General features: G+C 43.0%; 1 long non-coding RNA gene across 1 annotated transcript; it reads right to left on the bottom strand.

Moving 5' to 3' along the window:
• Positions 1-3,125: 3,125 nt before the first annotated feature.
• On the bottom strand, positions 3,126-7,086 carry LOC109250794 (uncharacterized). Its single transcript, XR_002073190.2, has 3 exons — positions 6,909-7,086; positions 4,727-4,843; positions 3,126-3,701 (listed from the first exon to the last, which is right to left on the bottom strand). It is a non-coding gene; the product is annotated as an uncharacterized LOC109250794 (long non-coding RNA).
• Between the last annotated feature and the right edge of the window lie 620 nt (positions 7,087-7,706).

Below are 7,706 nucleotides of genomic sequence, written 5' to 3'. Positions count from 1 at the left end.
CTCAGGAACTCTCATATATTGAAGTCCAACATAAATCGTTCAGTTTTCAAGTTCCCTTAAGCTAGGAAAATTAAGACTTCCTGTTCTTCAGGGAGAAAAAGGGCCTAACAACTTAAGAGGTTAGAAAATGTCTTGAAGCTCTTCATAATTGAGCATAAATGAATCCAAACCATATGGACCGCATTTCCTTTTTTCACTTTGAACACTGAGGGGAAAAACATGTTTGGCAAAGTGCTTCTTGGTTTTTGTTTTTTTTTTCAAACCCAAATATGTTACTTTCACCCCTGAGCCTTCTTCCCAAGCTGCACCATATGCCTGGAATGTTCCCAGGGCTCTTCAGTCTGTAGTCTGCAGCTCCTGAGAGGCCTACCTTTTTCGAGAAGTCATCCCTGGGTGACTAGAAAGAACATTCCAAATGCCTCCTGAACCTTACCGGGTAACATAGAACTTTCAAGACTCCCGTCCTTCCACCTTCTGCTTATGTATGTTGCTACTTGTGTTTGCTAAAGGCTTATTTTGTTCAGATGTAATAGCTCATGTCACTTAGTCTATATTTAAAAACCACTTATTTAGCATCTAGTGGATCCAGATTTTGATGGACAAATGCCTGCATCAGCACGATCTTACATTATACTTAATGATGCAACCCCATAGAGAACTAAACATAGCCCTGGCTAATCATCCTCAAGTAAGACACAGCTTAGAAGAGGGATTGGAATGGTCCTACCTGAGGAGGAAGCCTCTTGATGATGGGATTTGAAAGGCCCCAGTAAGTCTTCCCCAAAAGTATCAGATTTGCTTGTTTGAACGCATAAAGCTATTTAAAAGGACAAGTGGCTCTTAAAATAGAAAAGTGAAATTTTATTTATTTAAAAACACGTTTTTTTAAAAATTTTTTAAACATTTATTTATTTTTGAGACAGAGAGAGACAGAGCATGAACAGGGGAGGGGCAGAGAGAGAGGGAGACACAGAATCTGAAATAGGCTCCAGGCTCTGAGCGGTCAGCACAGAGCCTGACGCGGGGCTCGAACTCACGGACCGCGAGCCGAAGTCGGACGCTTAACTGAGCCACCCAGGCGCCCCCAAAACACGTTTTTAAAGTAGGCTACACACCCAACGTGGGACTTGAATCACACCCCCGGGATCAAGAGTTGCAGGCTCCATCCATTGAACCAGCCGGGCGTCCCCTAGAAGTAAAATTTTAAATGGCGCCATTTGCTTTCTTCCTACTAGCTAGCTCCCGGAATTTTACACACTAAGGGAGGGTGGGGGGGATGCATGTTTCAATAGGAGTGGTAAGAAAATGAGAACAATTTGGAAGGATATGCACCATAGACTTTTATTTTGTGATACATCAGAGCTACTTGTTATTTGAGCGAGTTGAAGTTAGAAGACAGAGGAAAGACAGAAAGTGAGAGTGGATATGCGTGTGTGTGTGTGTGTGTGTGTGTGTGTGTGTGTGAGGGGGGCGGAGACACATGAAAACGTGAGAACTCGCGAGAGAAAGCATTTTTGGTAGAAGAGGATATAAACATCTTCACTTTAATTAGAATTTGACTTACGTTTAGGACTTGAAGAGAAAACCCACAGAAAGATAACTCAGGTTGGAAAGGAAACTGCCTAGGATACGTATAATATTTATCCTTTATATTTTATTTGCCTCATTTCTTTCCCTAATGAAGCTGGAAGCATTTGGGGGGGGGGGGGTTAGAGACTGTCTTACCCTCACGTCAACACCTAGCCAAGCCTTAGCCCAGAGGGGACGTTCAATTCTTGGTTGACCGATTATAGCAGCTACTCAAAGCTTCGTGAACAGAGAGGATGCCCTTGGCACTGTGTCAGGCATTGCAGAAGATACACAATCTAAGAGAGGATAAAACAATCTTGATGGTTCTATCTGGAAGAGGAAACCCAGTATGTGAGAATAACCAAAGCCAGGCGAGGATGACCCCATGGGTTACCGGATTTCCATGCAGACCCTGGGACCTTATACCAGGAGAACATGTGATTAAGTCTAAAGGAAGTTTTCGACAAAGGAAATGGTGTAGTATTTTGTACAGTGGAATTCAAATTTAGGAAACTTGTTACCCTGAAATGATATAGGCTGAAAATATTTTGGGGTAGTTTATCTTACTTTCTCCATTTCATATTTCCTTTTTTATATAGTTTTTTAATGTTTATTTATTTTTGAGAGAGAGAGAGAGAGGCGGAGGAACAGAGAGAGAGGGAGACACAGAATCTGAAGCAGGCTTCAGGCTGTGAGCTGTCAGCATAGCTGACCTGAGCCAACGTTGGATGCTTAACCAACTGAGCCACCCAGGCGCCCCAGTCCCCATTTCATGTTTCTAAAGGACTTTCTCCTCCTACCTCTTTTTCTATTGTCCTTCTCATAACTTTCTTAGGACTCTTTCTATGGCGAGGAGGGGAGAGGTAGACTGATAAACACGTTCAATAAGTAGATTTGTTTTTATTTATTTTGTTCTAAAGGCTATTTATTTATTTTGAGAAAGAGAGAGAAAGAAAGAGAGAGAGAATGTTGGCAGGGCAGAGAGAGAGAGAGAGAGAGAGAGAGAGAGAGAATCCTAAGCAGACTCCAAACTGTCAGTGCAGAGACGGATGTGGGGCTCGAACTCATGAACTGTGACATCATGACCTGAGCTAAAACCAAGAACCCGACGCTTAACCGACTGAGCCACCCAGGCACCCCTAGGTTCATTAGATAGGTTTAAAAGGGTGATTTCACACTGACAAAAATAAGAGGAAGTTAATTATTTGGGATATAGCCCTCACCTCTTAAAACTAAACCGCTGGGAGCACATTTCCACAGAAACCTTAGTTAGAAATCACTTTCAGTCTTAGTGGCTTATTTCTTTAAAATTCCTATAGGAATTCAAGAGAGAGTGAGCCTCTAAGGAGGAGGTGGGTCTTGGCCGAGCCAGGCAATGAGAAAAGCGAGAGTTGGTGGGGAACACATTTAAATTATGGATCCAGAAAAAGGGAGTGAAACCGGGATGGATGGGGATTACGAGAAGCTGCCCCGGGCTTAGGTGAGATAAGGAAGAGGGTAATGCTTATCTTATTTTGACTGACATTAGCGAACAGATATGACACCGTGCTAAGCACTTTGCATGCATGACCTCATTTAATTAATGCACAATTTATGAAATAAGGACTGTGATTTTATTCATGTTACAGACGAGAAAATAGAATTTCAGAGATCAAACGATTTCCCCAAAGTCACCCAGCTAATACGCAGAAGAAACAGGCTATAAAAGCAGACCTGCCATAGCCCCCATTTAACCACTTTAGTATCCTGCCTTAAATGGATTCACTTTGTTTGGGTCCCGGGGTGTTCACATGGGAGAAGAGTCAGTGGCCACATGTGGTTATATCTCCGTCCGTGGGCTCACGTTATGATAACTTGGGGGAACAGGAAGTACTGAGACGATTGAGACAGATTCCAAGTCCTGCCTTTACAACTTGCCTGTCTAGATGTTTGCTCAGGTACAACCACGAGAAGGAGATGGGTCATGTGGAGCATGCTGTGGAAACAGGTCGGAATGACGAAGGGACCCACTATCGTATCTTCTGAGGGATAGATAAGAAATGTGGGATGATTAGCTTGAGAGGAAAAGCCTATTGATATGTGATAGCTGTCTTCAAATATTTGATAGACGGTCAGGTAGAAGTAGCATTGGACTAGAGGAGAAATGTGGGAATAATGGGAAAACATTAGAGGAAGATAATTCTGGATCAACAGAAAACAACTACATAAACATAATGCAGTTTCATAACATTATCTTGTGCCTTGGACCCTTTTGGAAATCTGGCAAATCCTATGAATTCTGCTTAGAATAATGGTTTAAAAAAATTTTTTTAAAGCTTATTTTGAGACAGCGGGCGTGCCCGTGTGTGTGTGAGTGGGGGAAGGGGCAGAGAGAGGCGGGGGGGGGGGGGGGGGGAGGGGGCGGAGCGTAGAGAATGCCAAGTAGGCTCCATGGTTTCAGCGTGGAGCCCCAGGTGAGGCTTGAACTCAGACTGTGAGATCATGACCTGAGCCGAGATAAAGTTGAATGCTAAAATGACTGAATCATCCAGGCGCCCCAGAATAATGTTTTTTAAGTGCAGAAAATAAAATGTGTAAGATTTCGCAGGAAATGAATTATATGGAAATACAATTTTTTAGTCTTAAAAAAACTGAAGATATCTGCAATGATTTTAAGTTGTTTGAACATATCTGAGTTTTTTGGTTATTGATAATCATACTACTAGGGTTTGTTGCCTACATTCATAATAGAAGAAATGGTCAATTTCAAGTGGCAATTGGGGAAAATAAAGATATATATACATACATATATTGCCCATCAAAGTTCATGGTACCTCTAAGGAATTTGTGGACTCCATGTTACGATCTCCTGAATTAGAGGTACCCAAGAGTGGGATGAAAAGTCATGTAAAGTTGTAGTTTTTCGGTCACATGAATAGTTTTTAAAGAAACAATGTCAGGGATGTTTAAGTAGGATTCCTGCTTTGGTTACATACTGGGTGAGATATAAACTCATGTGGGATCCTAATTCTAATACTCTATGCTCAAAACCCTTTAATGACTTTTATTATCTACAACAAGGATTTTTCAATTCTTTAAGCAGGGGAAGACTTTCTGCAAAATAAAATCCTACACGATCCCTCAATATATCAAACAGGAAACATGGGATCAGTTTTACCTGGAAACGGATGGCTGAAATCTGCCTGGTTAGCTTCCCTCTATCCCGCCTGCACCAACGGAGTTTTTAAATGTGAGATCTCTTCTGAAGAGCCCTCGGGCTCTGTGAAACACAGCCCTAGGATCCAAGATAAGCTCTTTAGATATGCATTCAAAGCCATGTAAAATCTTACCTCTCAGCTGCCGCTCAACAGAGCATTCATTGTCTCCAAACAACCTACAATATTCCTGACGCCACACCTTTGTTCACACTGCTCTCCAGTCTGGAATGCCCAACAGGCCCTCCTCCTCTTGGCCATTTCCCTAAACTATACCCTCTTTCAAGTTCAAATGAGGCTCCACTTCCTCCAGGAAGTATTCCCTGATCAGTCTACCCTTGGTGATTGTTCCTGCGCTCTGAGTCATTTTAATATGGCTCTATATTCGACATTATGTAAGCGATGATGCTTTGCTTTCCTTCCTGTGTCCGTTCTCCTGTCTCCTCCCCAGGAGACTAGGCAACCAGAGCTTCTAGACTACTGTGTGTCTCCGGGGCCCCATAAAGCAGCCTCTATACGGAAGGTGCCGAATCACTTCTTGTCTGTGGAATTCATCTTTCAACTTTGTCCCATTTCCCTAAAGAAATTGCAAATGTTTTGTGGACAAGGACTTCCTTAGACATTCCGTCTGCCATAATCTCTCCAGCACTTACCATGATCCAGAATCCACAGGAGACCTGAACTGGGCAGAGTGAGACCCGGGCAGGAAAGCCGTTAGATAAGAGCAGTTTAGAAGGGAGGAAAAATACAATTTGATGTAAAGGGAGTTGTATCTGTTGCTGGGGAAGAAGACAGATGCCAAAAATAAGGTGTGGAAGGATATCCTTGAAGGCAAAGGAGCAGGTCAAGACATGATTAGGTGAGGCAAAGAATAAGATGTCAGAAAACATGAGTGAGTCACAGTGAGAGAGATCAACAGGGATTAACATGGAAATTCGATCTGAGATAAAAGGCAAGGGATAGAACCCTTCTCTTGCTGACCATTCATTAAAGCTCAGAGTTATGCAGTCCAGGCTCAGACGAAATCTACTTTTGGCCCTAGATTCTGAGTTAAGACTCAGGGTCTTTGACCCGGTCCTCAAAGAAATATTTGAGATTTCCACATTCTCATTTGGCAAAACATGGTCGTGTGAGGTGTCTCTAAGCCACTAATATCCTAATGTCTGTTTTGTACCACATGTTCAGAAATCCAACGTAATGACACTAAGATTTAGTAATAAGCACCATCGGCTGAAGGCTTACGATGTGCAAGGCACCACGGTAAGTGATTTAGTTGAGGGAGGGGAGTCCAGAATTTCAGGAACTGGATAGGGTGGGATAAAATAGGATAATAGGATAAAATGCTCCCAAGAAGTCAAGAAGGGTGAGAACCCATAATAAATAACAATAGCTCACAATGCCCGTATCAGAGATAACAAAACTGAGATTCAGAGACATCAGTTGACCTATTTTCGGTTGCCCAGCTAGTATGAGTGGCAGAGTGGCAGAGTCGGGATCCGAACCCAGTCTCCAGTGGACGCTCTTTTCTGTGGTTTAACTACCCCTATTGCTATACTGTCAAACATCATCCCTAGTTGCTGCACAAGAAAGAAAATGCACGAACTCATTCAGTGAAATTGCCAATTGCATCTAGAGTCGTATACAGGGGCCAGGGAGCTTGAGCGCAATAGAAAGCCAGAAAATCGCCCAACCTCAGTTGAACCAGGCATTTCAGCCCCCTTCCCTGGCATATTTCAGTACCCCTCCCAATATCCCTGGAGACTTAGAAAGAAATAGCTAATTTTATGTGGCCAGTAGGATTTTAATGTCTTTCTTTTCATCTCACGTAGGCTATGAGAATAAGGAACTTATGAGAGAGCGCAGAGGAGATCTGGGAAGGAAGAGCCAGCGTCACTTACAAGACAGGAAGCGGCAAGAATCACAGGGTAATTGGCTCTTCGTCTTGGGGGGCTGGGAGATGCTTCAACTGGAAGGTTTGTAACTGACACCGGGTCAAAGCAAGAGTCATCGGTCAAGAGGGGAAAAAATTCTGCAAGTTTTCCTTCTGAACATCATGTTCAAGCAGCAGCCCTCTCTCCTCACTAGGTCAGAGATCTCGGTGGGATTCTCCTCCAGCTCGGAGTCAGCGAATCCAGCCTTATTTACCTCTCTCCTTGAGGCCTGGACTCCTCCGCAGGCGTGAAGGGATTCTCGAACTTCAGGAACCTCTTGAAAGGGTTCACACAAATCCGGCTGGCCTCAGGGCCAGTGCTTGAGCACGCATTTGGTGAAGGGGCGCCAGACTCCATATCCAAGGCCTCTCGTGGCAAAGCCTCTGAATCAGTGCTAGCTACTTCCTCCTAATTGTCTCCTACCTGTCCACACCCTCAGATTATCTTCTTAATGGAATATGCACAGGTGTAACCCTTTCCAGGTCAATGCTCTTGCCTGGAATGCTTAAATTCCCTCTTCAAATCTGTACTACCCCACCCTGTTCTTGTCTTAGTTTTCTCAGGGTAAAAGGGGACATTTGTTTACAAATACAACTATCACTTTTCAGCCTAAAAATGTGTCCATGCTGCTCCAGGGACGAGAGAGGAGAGTACACCTATGGCTCAAAGTTAGAATGCTTTTTCTTTCTTAAATCCACGTTATTGAGGTAAAATTTACATCAAGTGAAATGTACCCATTTTAAGTATAGAGTTCAGTACTTTTGACAAATACGTACCCTTGAGGAACATTGCTCCTAGTGAGATATAAAATGGAACATCGTCCCAGAAAGTTCCCTCCTACCCCTTTGAAGTCAAAATCTTCATGGAAACCCCGACCTTCCGGCTGCCACTGATCTGTTTTTATCATTATAAAATAGCCCTTTTCTAGAGCTTTATATATGTGAAATAATACAGTATTATTTTATTTAATCTGGAGTCTGGAAATTCATCCATGCTATCGCATGTATCAGAA

The sequence above is a fragment of the Panthera pardus genome, unplaced genomic scaffold, assembly GCF_024362965.1.
Source record: "Panthera pardus isolate Hobbes unplaced genomic scaffold, ASM2436296v1 HiC_scaffold_27, whole genome shotgun sequence".
Classification (NCBI taxonomy): domain Eukaryota; kingdom Metazoa; phylum Chordata; class Mammalia; order Carnivora; family Felidae; genus Panthera; species Panthera pardus.
This window is presented reverse-complemented; position numbering and strand designations above follow the sequence as displayed.